The sequence below is a fragment of the Haemorhous mexicanus genome, chromosome 1 (genome assembly GCF_027477595.1).
Source record: "Haemorhous mexicanus isolate bHaeMex1 chromosome 1, bHaeMex1.pri, whole genome shotgun sequence".
Lineage (NCBI taxonomy): Eukaryota > Metazoa > Chordata > Aves > Passeriformes > Fringillidae > Haemorhous > Haemorhous mexicanus.
In genome coordinates this window covers 107,115,395-107,128,236 of record NC_082341.1, presented here as the reverse complement: position 1 = coordinate 107,128,236, position 12,842 = coordinate 107,115,395, and the positions used below count along the sequence as shown (strand labels likewise).

At 42.6% G+C, this 12,842-nt stretch overlaps 1 protein-coding gene across 1 annotated transcript in view; it reads left to right on the top strand.

Annotated features, from left to right (window-relative positions):
* The first annotated feature begins 1,434 nt into the window (after window positions 1–1,434).
* ANKRD12 (ankyrin repeat domain 12) overlaps window positions 1,435–12,842 on the top strand; it is a 59,108-nt gene continuing 47,700 nt past the window's right edge. The window contains exon 1 of the mRNA XM_059858207.1: window positions 1,435–1,574. The gene's annotated coding sequence lies outside the window, so the exon portion shown is untranslated. The remainder of the gene's footprint in view (window positions 1,575–12,842) is intronic.

The window sequence follows — 12,842 nt, the reverse complement described above, 5'->3', positions numbered from 1 at the left end:
CCCACTTTTGTGATGAATAGGAAACATTAAGAAATTTCTACCCAGTAACAGATTAAAACAATCCAGTAGAAGAGTGACCACGGCAATTAAAACTATGTTAAAGGACTTTGTTTAGCTGCCGTGTCAAAATACTAAACCTGGCAGCCCTTCAGCACCTCCCAGAAGCGATCTGGGCAGCATTACTCGAGAACCCATGAGTACAGCACCAGACGTGTTCCTTAAGTCCTGCTACATACTACTGTTGTCACATCTGCTCTCGTGAAAGGTTGTCACAACCTTTCACGAGAGCAGATGAATGAACCCCTTCCAAGGCTTCAACTAGGGCTACGTCGTCAGTCAACGCCGTACCCCCTTAGATGTCTTTATACGTTTGACTCATTTGTACAAGCAGAGCACCCTAAAAAAACTAGTCTGGAAACCCAGAAGTTGTCTTGTCCTGCAGCGGCGGGCGGATGGCAATTGTGCCTGAGTAAGGGGTGCGGGGACGCAGCACTGCCCAGACCCCCAGGCGCGGCGGGATCAGCATCCCACAGCCTTTCGCGAAAGCGAACGGCCACCCCGGGCTTTCCGGCACCGCGTCACACGCACCTGCGTCCGGGGGCTTCTCCCAAAAACTGCGGGGCCTTTAGCCGCAGCCCCTCCGCACCCGCTAGCGCCCGGTGACGGGCCAGAAGACAGGATGGAACGGGATGGGCAGCGCCCGCCGCGCACGCGCACAGCGCCGGATACTTAAAACTCACTGCGCCATCACCGCCGGAAAAACCCCTCCCCGGGGAGGGGGCGCAGCGCCAGGACGGAGCGAGGCGAAGCGGGACGCGCTGGTGGCTCTAGGTCGGCTCCCGTCCCGCGGCATGGACCGGAAAAGCTCTCGTCCGCCACCTCGCCCCGTGACCAGCCGGGGCCGCCGCCATTTCCAGAAGGTTCCAGCGGCCGCAGCCCAAGAGGATGCGCGGCTGCCCCCAGCAACCCCCCCCCCCCCCCGTCGCGCATGCGCAATGCTCGCGCCCTAGTCCTCGTCCCAGCCCCGTCCGTGTGTGGCATCCTGCGAGCCCGTTATTTCCCGTCGCCCTGCGGGCGTCCGCGCCCGTCTCCTTCGGGATGGGGACGGCACTGGGAATGGCGAGAAGCGCTGCGCTGCCCACCCCGCCCCGAGCGCTCTGTCGTTGGCAGCGGCACCGCTCGCCCGCGTCCCGTGCCCTGCGCGAGGCCCACGTGGGCGGCGCGCGGCCAATGGGAGCGCCGCTGGGAGGGGGGCGGGGGGAGCCGAGCGGCGGCGCGGGGTGTGAGGAAAGGAGGGAGGGAGAGAGGGAAGAAGGGAGAGAGAGGGACAGAAGGAAGGAAGGGAGGGAGGAAGGTGAAGGAAAGAAAGGAAGAAAGAAAGAAAGAAGGAAGGAAAGAAAGAAAGAAGGAAAGGCGGACGGGGTGTTAGCAATTCCCGGAGCCGCGGCTGAGCCTCAGCCCCTGAGCGCTGCGGGCGGCACTCGCTGCCGTGCCCGATTCCCCGCGGCCGCGCCGTCCACAGAGAGACAGCAGGAGGAGGAGGACGCGTCCCGCTGCCGTGCTCCCGGGAGAAGGTAAGGACTGGAGCGCATCTTCCCGGCGCGCGGCGGGGACCCCCGGCCCCACCCGGTGCCCGCGGGGTGCCGCCCCCTTGTCCCTGAGCCCGGCGAGCGCCCACCCGGTGCCTCCCTCGGCGGTGTCACCGCTGCCGCCGTGTCCCCCCGGGCAGCGGGCACCGCGCCTCCCGCCCTGCTCCGTCCGGCCGCGCTGTCAGCCCGTCAGCGCCGCGGCGGGGGCCATGGCCGCCGCTGTCACCGCCTGGCCCGCCGAGCCTGGCCCCTGCCCCGCCGCCCGGCGTGAGGGGCCCGCCGCCTACGGGAGGTTCCCGCGGGAGTCAGGGCCGGGAGTGTGCGGGGAAGGTAGTGAGGCGGCACGGGCGAGCGGGGCGCGGGTGCCGAGCGCGGCATGGCAGTGTACACACACACAGCACACAGACACACACGCACATAACACACACGCCCCGCCTCCGTGTCGGGAATTTCGGCTGTTCTCTGCAGCCTCGGGAGTTGCTCCGTCGGTGCCGGCCCCACGGAGGCTGCCTGGCAGCTCGGCAGGATAACGAGTTCCCTGCCTTCCCTGCCAGCGCCAGGCAGCCGCTGATGTGGATGAAGCGCGGCAACTCGCGCTGCACAGGTGACAGCAGGCAACAAAGGAAGGGCAAGGAATGGGAGAATGCTAGGCTCAGTTGCTCAGTTCTTCATTCTCATTTCTGTCAGACTCTCGAGGTACCATTGATAATATTCATTCTTGTTTGGCTGGGTTTTTTGTTTTGGTGGAGGGGTTTTGGGGGGTTTTTTTGGTCTTTTTTCCCCCTAAAGAATATGTATGCAATAAGAAATTAAAGGATTTTTTTTTTTTTTTTTACTTCAGACTCCCAAATAAAATAAATATTTTGCAGAATCATAGAATCCATTTGGTTGTAAAAGACCTCTGAGATCATTGAGTCCAACCTGTGACCAAACACTATCATGTCAAGTAGACCATGGCACTAAGTGCTGTGTCCTGTCTTTCTTTAAACACCTCCAGAGGCGCTGATTCCACCACCTCCCTGAGCAGCACATTCTAATATCAGTATTATTATTTAATATTGGTATTATTGGGTAGAGCTCATGTGGAAATTGCCTGGACACTGTCACTGTCCACGCCTTTCTTCTGCAGCCCTTGTGATATGGAAGAAAGAGAATACTATGCCCCTGAATTACGAGGTAACTGATGGGATAAAACAAATCTTTTAATGGAGAAAAGTAAGTGAGTGAGTGGTGCTTACAGGAACAAAAAGCTAATGGACAGATGTGGAGCAGTCCAAATGTACTTATATTCCAGGAAAAAATTGTCTAATTTTGGAATGCTAGAAAAGGGTGAGATCATCATGTCTGTAAGAAATGATTAACTATTATTAAAATAATTCATTGTGACAAATTATTGACAAGCCTTGATTTGGAGGTTGGGGGCACTTCCGTCTCTCTAATTTTGAAACAGTAAGGGTGTGGGTGTTTTCCAGTATGCAAGTTTATGGTAGCTTGGTTGTCCTCAAGTCTTGGTTACTGTAGGTAGGGACATGGTGAGCTGCTGTGCAGGTGCTGTGTAGCTGCAAGGAGCCTGTGCTTTCTTTTCCTTCTTCTGCAGTAATCCTTTGCTATAGTTCACTGGGTAAAAGTCCCCAGAGCAACAGATCTTCAGCATTATCTGAGATGTCAAGGTGTTTCAACTGTTCTTTTTATTTGAGGTTTGTGCAGGTGTTGGGTATCTCTTGCTTTTCTTCATTCTTTGAGGTGGAAATTCAGACTCCCTGCTGACCTTGTGACTTGATCAGCTGGGGACCTTAATCTCACCCTATGTGGATTTTGTAGGTTTCTCTGCAAGCTTGAGAAATGCTCTATTCAAATAAAATTGTAGGGTTTGAGGTACAGCAGAATATTTCTCTGGGAAGGTAATGGTGAACCCATTGACTGTCTGTGTCTTTTTACAGTCCACCTTCCCCTTAATAGTTCTACTTTTCTGTATGTGTTTTGCAAGCTAAAATGTCAAGGAGTTCCAGTGTTTTTCTTGGCACTCAGAGGACCATGGTGGCTTTCTTGTGGCAAAGTTAGTTTTTCAGTGTGTGGTGTGTGAATCCCTGTTCCTATTTCCAAGCTTTTCACTGAGTGTGGGCAGTTGATCAGAGAGCCTTTGGTTCTTTCACAAAGATGACAGCTCAATCTTTCAATTATAAATATTTCTGCCTTCCTATTGCCATCTCTTTGTGTGTTCTTCTCCCACCCAGAGGATTATTCAAAATTGTTTGTGAACTTAGAATACTACAGACATTAAAGCTTAGGACACATGTTGTGTAAGAAAGCAAGCCCCATGCCACAAACTGAAGTCTGTGTGCAGTTTCTTCCAAGAAGCTTGCATAATTGGTGACTTCTTAGAGGAGAGGGTCTTTTAATAAGCAGGCTAAATGAGTGCTTGTGTGAAGCTTCTGTTTGCTTGTCATTAGTTGCAGGGGGTACTGCTATGTTACCACTTAACCATGGGATTAAAAGCATACGCTGAAAGTTTACAAATCAGTGGTCGCCAGTCATTCTCAAAAAATAGTTTCTTTGCACCCTTAGATGTCTGTTTAAATTGCTAGAAACTCCAAAAGCAGCTTTAACTTAACTAGGTGCAAGGTCCTGGATATCCTTTTTAGTGGAAATATAGGCACCTAGAAATGACTGAGCTAGAACTTCTTTCTCAGTATTCAGAACTCTTCCTCAGTATTGGGCATACAGGCAGAAAAACAAATTGTATTTGTTGAACTGATCTACCACGTTTAGACCATCTTAGGCTGATGAAATTGCCTGAGAGACTAGTGCAGTAGGTCCTCTTTAAAACTGGAAAAAACTATTGATCACAAAATACGTAATGATTAACCTGCTACCACACTGTTAATATACACACTCAGAACAACCTACTTTTGACATCTTTTGGATCTTACCTTACAAAGTGATGGGCTGGGCATGACTGTTTGGTGTTTCTTCTTTTCTGTGTTCTCTTGCAGATGGATTATTATAAATGTTGATTGGTCATTTAGTCTCCAAATCAAACTATTTTTTTAACTACATCATTAGACTCTACTTAGACTCTAGTGACAGATGGTATGAAATAAATATTAGGAGAAGATCAGTCTTGCATTTTGTGTTATTATACTGAATGATTTTATTAACAGAATAACAGAAGTCAAAGCTCTGCTAACATCTTTAGGGGATTTTTTTGGTTTTTTTTGTCAGTTCATTATTATTCCAGAACGTAGAAAAGTCTTAAAAGTTCTTTTGTAAGCTTACAGAGGGAGTTGAGGACCTTTATTGCCACCTTGCTTAAAGACTAAATATTCATGTAGAGACATGAAGCCCTTGAGAGTATGACTTTGCCTTAGTTTATTTTAGATTATTTCCCTGGATCTGATTAAGGATCCTTATGTCTGCTTCAACTGCTTTTGTCTATCGCAAGCAACAAATGAATAAATGCTCCTCAGTTCCATGGCTTCTACACAGAGTACTCTAGGTAGTGATAATGTCACACTGAGTGGATTTCACACTGGTTTATGTTAAGAAAAGCCATTAGCAACATTAGAGACAGAATTAGGGGCTATATTAGAGGCAAAAACTAAGCATGCCCTCTGAGGAGGAAAACGTTATATATTTTCTTCTCTGGTCATCTGCTTTCTACCCTTGAGTAGCTTACTGGAGACAGAGAGTATTGGAACAACTCTTTACTCGCCTTATATCTTACATTCATGAGGCTGGAAAGCATCAGAGGTAGAAAACACTTCTCCCCCCATCTCTGGGCTTCAGAATGTATTCAGTGCAACAAACCCCAAATAACCCTTACACATTTCCAAATGTTCTGTGGTAGATCTTAAAAAGTTCCGCTGTTTGCTGACAGTAGAAATGAGCTTATGTGTAAAGACATTTCCTAGGGTTTCCCTTCTCTTTCCAAGCCTTTTGCATTACTCCCACTTAAGAGGTATCAGGCTATCAAACCTTTCAAGTTGGCCAAGTAATTTTCTTAGCTGGGTCATGGAATTGTCTTCCTCTTGTTTGTTTCCTTCAATATTGTGTGCAAGAAGCAACTAACTGAGAGAAACCAGTCTTCTGTGGTGTTCTGTACTCTTCAGCAACCTACTAATCTGGGTTCTTACTACTAGTTTAATAATGAAGGGAAAATGGGCCTTTCATTAGTGTTGTTCTCTTTCATGTGTGGGTAATGCTAATCTATTAATCTTTTGACTTCAAGAAGAAACAGGTGTCTTGACACCTGTTTTACATTTTTTAAGCAAATAAAAAAAAATTCTGGTTTTTGTCTTGAAAATAACTTGTTCTTTGCTCTCCAGTCCCTTCGATTCTCCAGATGACACAGTAAAACTTCAGTGAAAATCAACTGCAGTACTCGCTGTAGTTTTACAGCCCTAAATAGTTATACTTGTCTGCAAACAGTATTCTTCTTGTTCTCTGTTTCCACTCCCATCTGTTCCTTTGCTATCTCTTTTCCCCTGAAGAAAGATTATTTCTGTAAAGGAGCTGAGAGATTATTTTGTTGTTGTTTTTGTGAGATTTGGTGATGGCCAAGAGGTGGCAATAAAGCCTGTTGAATATGTTGCATGTCTTCACGATTTAGCCAGGACAAAAACCTCTGTTATCCATTTGGGAACCCATGAGTAAGGCAAGATTGCTTTCTGTCCTGCATCTACTGCTTTAGATTCTTTCTATGAATGGTAGCACTCCAGCTACCTGCTTTACCTGTCCTGAATCTTGCTATAACTGAAGGACTGTGAGTAGGTGTTGGCACTTGATCTGTTCTTAGCCTGTGAGGGGCCTTTGTGTGTGTTTTAAGTCATGCTCTTTCTGGCAGTACTGCAGATAAGTTGTGGATTTTCTTGGTTTTAGATTGACAGATTATCATTAGTTTATGAAGATTTAAATAGAAATTGTTGAGGTTGTAGCAATAATGTATGGCACAGTTAAGAAATCTCTTGTCTTGGAGATCTGTAGGTTTCCAGAGGGAAAGTAGATTCCTGTGGAAGGAGTTGAAAACTGTTTGGCAGTAGGTTTGCTTATTTTATGTATGTCAAAGCGCTGATAAAGAGGCTTTTAAGTTTTATTCTGGTAGATTCTGCATATGCAATAATCTTTCTTAATTGAAAAATATTTATTTAGCTACATCTTTAAGTAATAACCTGTAGATCAAACCTGACATTTACAACTCCACTTTGCCATGTAGTTTGAAGAGTGTATCATATTAAGCTGAATTGTGCAGGTGTTTCCTTTGAACCCATAGCTCATCCTAAAAAAGGCTCAAGAGGAAGCACCTGTGAACATTCAAGTTTATAGACTTGTAGATTAAAAGGGAGGACTAATGGATTTTGCAATAAGTATTTTTGGCTCCTAAGAACCAATTCTTGGGCCAGCATATTCTTTTATTTCCCTGGAATAGAATTCCTCTGTATTTTGAATCTCCTTTATTTTGAGAGACTATTGAGAATAAAGGGCAGTCCCTTCAGGCACTCTGGAAACTTATCTGTATCTGATTCTAAGAGGTGAGGTTGTTTTTCCGTGTATATGTTTATTTTGACACCTAGATCTTTCCCTCAGTAGGAATATGGTATTTCCATTCTACGCAGTTGTCCTGCCACGGTTGGAGTATGGCACCCATACTCACAACATGCACCAGTTCTTCTGGCCTGCTGTGTGGGGATTTGTTAGAATAAATGCTGTCCTGACTACATAGCATAAGTTTTTGGAGAATGTAGAAGACACAAACCTTGTCCTATGCTGAGTGCATCAGCAGGAGGAGAGAACAGCCCGTAGCCATCCTGCTGTTGAGGTAAAGAATATCTGCATTTCTGAATCATGGGACAGAATCATGGACCAGCTGAGGTCAGAAGGCCCCTCTGACCCCGTCATCTAGTCCCTCCCAGGCTCCCTGCAGGCTCAGCTGGAGCAGTGTGCTTATGGTCATGACCAGTTGAACCTGGAATTTGGCCCAATAGTGCAAGGAAAATATTATGTTCTAATTTTTAGTTAGACTGTTGAGATTCCTTACTGAACTTATTGTTGAAGGCTTGATAAATTTTCAGCTGTTGTAGTTAATGTGTTTTTCCTGACTAATTTAATTTTTAATAGAGGATGCATTCTTCTTGTACTGCCTGTGTGTGGTAGTCTTGTAAAGCTGTGGTACATTCTACCAAGTTCTACCATACAGATTCTTAATTAAGTCATTAAAAAAAAAGTATTTCAATTACTGATTAGCTGGTTGCATAAGTAAGACTTCTTTGGACTTCATTTCGCCTGTTAGAATTCAGTTTCTGATATTTCTTTTTAGAGAAAGACAAATGCATCTATGTCTTCTGTACATTACTTGTGCCATAACTTAATGGAAAAAGTCTCTGCTGGTGCTTGACTCTGAGTGAGCTTGTGAGTGAGAAACTGAAAGTGAAACAATCTTATTTTCTGTTGCTGAAGGAGAAATACAAAAAGTAGCTGAAGTATAATCAGCAATAAGACAATTTATTCATAAATTATTTGAATATTGAGAACATTTACAAAGGAGCTTAGTCCTTTTTTTGATCCTTTGGAATTCTTTAAAGTGTTTTTTTCTAAAGACTCCTTGCAGAGAAGCCAGCCTGGGTATGAACAATAATGGTAGTATCCTCCATGAAAAGACAAAGGGTTAATCTGAGAATAGAGAAATGCACTTGAGAATAATGCAATACTAACAAGTGTCCTTCAGATTCATCTTGAATTCTGGCAGCAGTTCAGTTCCTTACTGGCCCACATGAAGGAATGCTGTAGAAATCATGTAAGTGGTTCAGAAGGAATGATGTCCCTTGTCACTATGTGGGAGCCACTTCTGCCACACTGAAATGAGGGTTGATGTCTGACTTCTGAAAGGAAGATTTGTCACAATTCTGGGAGAGGCAGTGTTTGATTGTTGATAATGCCAGGAGATAACCAGAGATAACCCTATTCCTAAACGTTCATTTCTTACATCTTATCCTTCCCATTTTGTGTTAGGGAGTGTGTGTCTGGATGCATAAAGAGAAGCTTCAACACAGGTCTCTCAGAATCAGGGAGGAGTTTCTGCTTTTAAGTAATTCCTAACCATTCTTTAATAAAAATATCATCAGGCGCAAGTTCCACAAACTTCCAGCTTTTGTACTTTAAGCTGTTCAATTTAAAATCAGTTTTTTCATAAAATGTAAATGCTTTCCATGCAGCACTTTTCTTGGTTACTGAGAGGAAATTATACGATTGAATGGATAGTGGTAATAGAATGGTCTGCCTTTTTTTGCAAGATAATACTGGCTTATTGATAAAGATTCTGCCATTCCTGTGCAGTCTGGGATGTCATTGTGATATCAAACGTCCTACTGTTTTATGCTTTTCTAGAAAAAGCTGCCTTTTTCCAAGCCTGTTGTGAAAGTTACTAATTACTTAAGACTATGATTTTGCAAGTTCATTTGTAATATATGTATCCAGTCTACATGCTTCACTATTAGGCAAGCCCACAGCCCTAATGGGGAATGCCATAGTCTCCAACTGGTAGAACTGCTGTTCTGAAAGTTTGTCCTGAATATAGACATCTGTACTATTTCTGTGTAAATCAGAAAGTACTTATTGTAAAGAGAATTCCTTGACCCTGTGTGTTCCTTTTACTAAACAATTAATATTTAGGATTTTAGACTTGTGAAACTATTTCTGTTCAAAAATTAAAAACAGAAATCATGATATTTGATCTTACTTTCTTGTTCCTTCAGGTATCTTCTCATCTGTGCTTTCCTTTCTCAACTCTCTGTTTATATAAAATCTTTCTAAGGGATCCCTGTTAAAAAGTATCATCTTCCCTGCTCATGTGTTTTCAGCGTTGGGCCATCCTGTCTGTTCAGGCCATGTTTGTCAGCATTGTTTTTTCACCCTAAATAATGTTATGTAAACAGATTAATTCCTAAGGATTTTTTTTCTTTAAGTATGGAAGGAGTTCAGCATCCTAGAAGGGAGCTGTACAAGAGTTATCTGGGAAAATAATTAATCTCCTCCCTCCTTCTTTTGCTTTCTGCCTTTTCTCAGCACCTTACAGGGCTTTGTTGGCAGTTTCTTGGTGTCTTCTTTTGAATGGGTCTTGATACAGATGGGTTTATGCAGGTTTGGGGTCCATGAATCTAAATAATTTTTGAGAGTGTCCCATGCTTTGAAAATTACCTTTTTGGATACTTGGTCTTCAGTACTGCTAGGAGATGTTAAAGTAGAGACTACCACACTTTTTTAGTACTTTCCTGTGCAGTTATCCATGTGGAAGAATTTTAAAGGTCATTTATAGATATTTGGGATCCTTCTTCTTTTTCTGTGTCATGCTCTGCTAGTAATTTTTAGGTCTTACATGCCAAACAATATTCAGTTGGTTGACATAGCACCTGCAAGGATATTTTGACAAAATGTTAGTTTTTATGTGTTTTTTGCAGTGTCTTGGAAAGACATAAACAGTAATTAATTCCATATGAGTTTAGAAGTGTGATACCAACAAACTGCTTTGATTTTTTTTTTTTTTTTTTTTTTTTTTTTTTTTTTTTTTTTGTAATCCTGATGAGTGGAGTGACATCTGCAGTGGGAGGATCTCAGAATCTGTTTGAGGCTGGAAACTTCAGAGAAAGTAGAGGAAGGAAATGGGAGGAGTGTGTTGCAAAAGAAGTAAAACGAGTGCTTTTTGTCCGTAGTTGCATGACTTCTTGCTGTGTTCTACAGTGTGGCTAACCTTTACCTTCTGCTGTGCCAGAAATGCTTTCTGCTCTGTATTAGAGCAGCACTGCTCATTTGCCCTGCTGCACACAGCAGAACTGCATCATGAGTTGATGGGTTTTTGGATGATATTCCACTTTAAATGATAAACTGTATGAATGTCTGGGGTCAAATGCATTTGTGCAGTCTAGGTTACTGCTCTAAGAGGAGTCCTCTGGCAAAAGCTGGAGTTCTGTAACTTACAAGAAGGTTACAGGAAGAGAGGGTCCCATGTTGAAGGAAGTTGAACGCTGACCCTGAAAATTACCTATTTTCAGTCTGTTTTGGATTTTGTGTGAGCTACGGTATGCTAAGTGTTTTCCTCACATGGGGATATCTGTTTTGAGACTGTTTGACCTTTTTCCTTCTGCAGAAAGAGTGGTTGCTTGCTGAAGTTGAAAATTAAGTCAATAGTAGGTATGGTCTAACCAAGTATTGACTACTATCTAATGCAAAAGAATCTCAAAAATAAAGTCTTTGCTGTTTCAAGTGTGGTAGTTTGGTCAAACTCACTTCATTTTTTCTTTCCTTCGTTATTTCTGTCAACCAAATTTGCCATCTGTAAAACAAAGGAAATAATGCATTTTCATCTTCCAGCAATATTGTGAAAAGTAATTAATATTTGTGAAGGGAGATGGAGCACTCCTGGTTTTGATTTATGAATAGTAATTTCTTTAGAGTTGTCTGGGATGGATGCTGCTTTTTATTTAGGATGTTGCTTTTGGCTGTTTTTTTTTTTTTTTTAAGGTATGGTAGAAAGAAGGTAGAAATCAAGACAAGCTGGAATAGCAGGAATCATGTTAAGAGTGAGAAATAGATTATCTTTCTCTAGGAGCAGGTTTAGCCACTTGCTGCAGCTGTTTGTGGTTGTTGGTTCCTCAGAACTTCACCAGGTTGTCAGCATGTTGGTTTCATTCTGACAGGTAGATTCTGGAATTTTAGTTGAGAATTTGTGAAGCAGGAAATGTCCAATTTACTCCAGTAAAAGTTTCACTCCTTACTTGGTTTATATTTAATATTATGTAGTTGCAAGAAAACCTTTGGGAAGGTATGCAGGCACCTTTAAACTTGAAGTTAGTTCCTGTAGCACATTTCTAAGACATACTGGGGTGTGGTGTTTTCAATCAGTGAATAGGATTTTGGAAATCAAATCTGGGGCCAAAGGTTTTTCTTCTTCCACAGTGTGCTGCTTGTGAAGTGCTGCTGCATGATTTATAGGTGCCTACAGTTAGGAAGTTTTATACTTTCCATGCTTCTTTTACTCTGTTTTCCTGCTCAAGTAACAAACTCAACCTGGTCTGTGTAAAGTTCAACTGAAGTTGAAAATGTCTGACTGACTAGATAACTGAGAGACTTAAATGGACCTCTAAATGTCTCTTCCCCTCAAGCATTCTTTAATTCTATGTACAGTGAAGTTCTTGTATTCTCTGATAAATATGTGTTTAGTTAAAATAAAAGAGGAGAAAAATCTTACTAAAGGTTGATTAGAAAGCTATAGATTCAGTCACACTCTTTATTAGAGAAAATTTGTTATAAGGAAGTTGACACATCTAGCTGCTACTACTACCACAGAAATCAGTTGAAGAGTGTTGTGAAATCTGTGGAACTTGACACTTGAAACCAAGCACAGGTAAACTCAGGCTCTTAAAATAGAGATTATCTGTAGGAGCCCAAGAAACTATATAGGCAAGTGCAACAAAACCGCTGCAAAAGTTTTGTTTGTTTTCTGCATAGGAAAGAGTTGTATGTCCTCTCTTTTTTTTTTTTTTTTCCCTTTTCCTAGTAGAAATTCCTAGACTATGAGATATATTCCTTATTTTGGTAGGAAGTGGTGAGTTCCAGCTGAAGTATTGGAAAATCTTTCTTGCTGCCTGAGTGTTGGCTGTTTTTTAGGGCCTTCGTCCTATCCCTGTATAGTGTAGTCTGGCATGCTATGAGTAGGTACTTCAGAGTATATTAAAAGCTGTTCTGGAGATTGTGAGTAGTCACTGCCCTTGCCTATTTTACTGTTACACATTATTTTACAAAGGACACCTTTATAAAATGGAGTTCAAATAAGTAGTTTATTTTGCTTATTGCAGAAAGATTTGTGCATTTCTTATGTTTGAATCTCGATATGTCAACATTTCAAATTAAAATGTAGGCATGCCCTCTGATAGGACAATGTGTCTGTTCTGTCTATTAGCTAGTATCTGAGGAGTCTCCAAAATATATATATATAGATATATATAGATATATACACACAACTTATTTCATGGCACATATTTTTGAAACGTATGTTTATTAGGACGATGCTTTGTTTTCTTCAATTTTTTTTATATATCGGCTAAAATCTGGTAGGACAAACTGCTGCAGGGGAGAGGTAAGGCATTGTTTCTAAGATTGCACAATAGGTATAGCAAAAGAGTAGAACTAATCCCAGCATTGCATGGTCTAGCCACAAAGTTGTCTCAAGTATTGTGCAAATCTTGAAGAAAAAAATGTAATAAA